Source organism: Palaemon carinicauda, chromosome 18 (genome assembly GCF_036898095.1).
Source record: "Palaemon carinicauda isolate YSFRI2023 chromosome 18, ASM3689809v2, whole genome shotgun sequence".
NCBI classification, from domain to species: domain Eukaryota; kingdom Metazoa; phylum Arthropoda; class Malacostraca; order Decapoda; family Palaemonidae; genus Palaemon; species Palaemon carinicauda.
In genome coordinates this window covers 98738671-98741170 of record NC_090742.1, presented here as the reverse complement: position 1 = coordinate 98741170, position 2500 = coordinate 98738671, and positions in this window count along the sequence as shown.

Genomic DNA, 2500 nt, shown 5'->3' with positions numbered 1-2500 from the left:
GTCAGCTTCAATGTCACCCTTCTCTATAATGTCAGTACTGGTAGCCCTAGACCGTTCATACCTTCTTATATGAGCCAGCATGTGTATAAAATCATTCATGACCTCTCACATCTCTCACTCCGCTCTACTGCCCACCTACTGAAGACAAAGCTCATTTGAAATGGAATTGCTAAAGATGCTAAGGATTGAGTTCGTGCCTGTAGTTCATGCCAAGCCTCAGAAGTACATTGACACGAGGATTTAGGATTCAACCCTTTTCTCAACCTCAGCGGACCTTCGCCCTCATCCATGTCAATCTTTTAGGTCCCATACTCACATCATAAGGACATTGTTACCTACTTAACATCATCGATGACACCACACATTGGCCATAAGCCTTTCCCATTGAAACTGCAACGTCCAGCTGGTGTAAAGTATATTTCGTTTTTCTGTTTTCTATTTTGGCTCTTTCATATTTATTATTCATGTTTCATTAAAAAAAAAAATTATTTTAGCAATTTTACAAGCATGTCTAACGTGAAATTCCTTGTATATATTCCAAATTTACATACTGCTAATTATTCTCTCTTCTTTTGACCTACAATAGCACAGAAATCACCCAAATGATATATGGAATAACATTATAGAATTCTTTCATTTCTTCCTCTATATGTGGTTGTTGAATACGTTTGAATAATGATCACATTATAGTTATTATTTAGTTCAATAATTAATGCTTAATTCTCTTATGTTACAATCTTAAAATCGTTACATGTTCTTTTAATAATTAGAATAAATGTTTCCAACAACCTACATTGAAATATAGGAAATGAATATAAAAAGAGACTCACGAAAAAAAAAACAAATAAAAACACCACACGTTTATTAACAACCTTATAAAGAAAACTGAGGTTACTTGTTCTATTACTTTAACTGAAAAATCAAATCAATCAAACATCAATAGAAAACGGGAACACTGAGTAAGGTAGAAATACTCAAGGAATAGTTTTCTGCAGCTGCTGACACGATACTGGTACAGAGATTTTCGGCTTGAGAACGTTGCAGAAAGGGGGCTGAAGTTCAGATGAAACAAGCACGATGACCGGATTCGAAGACGTCACAGAAAGGCTGGCATCAAGGTGGGACATCAGATGTCTTCTTCCAAGAATTCGATGATAGTGTTGAGCTAAGGCAGGCTACAGGCAGTGTTGGGGACTTCTTCTCACTAACTGGGAGGTCTGGCTTCTTCAAATTGTCTCTTCTTCTCGGCCATAACAAGATTTTGGAGATAGGCTTCTGTTGTCTGAAGGGAAAGTTATAATCTTGCTCTATCAGTCTTCTGGTCTTCTCTGTTTCTTATCTCGTTAGAACTTGGATCTCACCGGCTTTGGACATGATTTCTCTCTTGTCCTGTGTCCTATTCTATCTCTCTTGGACAGTCTCTTCCTAAAGTTTATATACCAATGTATGGGCGGAAGTACTTACAGTGGCAGTGCTCATTTCCATAGAAGGTTTTCTTTTTAACAATTCTGTTTCTCTATTGGCTTCCTCAAAAATGCCAATTTTGATCACGCCATGGAAGCTTCTAGAAATAATTTCTGATGCAATCTGGACTATGTGTGAAGTCGTAACAAAAGGGAACCACATATCCTTCCATGATGACATATTTCATGAACATGGATCACCTCAGGCTCAGTTTCTCAAAATATGCTGACTCCACTAATTAAGACGATGACATCTTAGTAAAAACAGGACAGTTCCCTTATCCCGGCAGGCGCTCACGTCGAGGCTTGGAGTCTCCCAAAATGCTGACGACAGTGAAGTCATGACAGGTTTGACCAGACAATATGGTAGTCGGATCTCGTCGCCCCTCGCTGCTCACACTTTGGGAATAGATATTTTTGTCTCTTATAACATCCTTTAAAAAGTATTGAATCTACCCATGACATCTTGCTAGTACTACAAAATGATTCTGTTACCTGTAAAAATTTTATTGATAACATAATCCTTACATATTTTCTTTTTTTCCATTTCATGTCGTCTGAAACGGAATATATGGCCCTCTATTAACGCTACAAAAGATCCACTAATTCCAATTCCCTTCAATCCTATCAAATCCTTGAAAATCGAAGTACGTTTGAAGAACTCAGAAGAAAAAGGAGACATTTTGAAGCCTCAATACCAACGGAGTGAAAAGACTCACTCCGAAGTTTCTGCTATGAAGAATTGAACGAAAAAAGTGTATATAAAACTTGAACAAACGCATGACAAGAAACTCATTTCATCAAGAGAAAGAAGCCTGTGGACTGCAAATGTTAATCCAGAATGTGTCATTAATTTGTCAAATAAAATTCTAGATTAGAAAGTGAAGTGTGCCTTGGGATACGGTTTAAATTTCTCGATGTCATCAAGTGTAGAGAATAGTGTCGTAATTACAAGGGGAGTGATAATCTGGAAAAATCAGTGATAATTTGGTAAAAGAAGTAAATATGATTAAGGGTATTATATACAGCAATGTAAA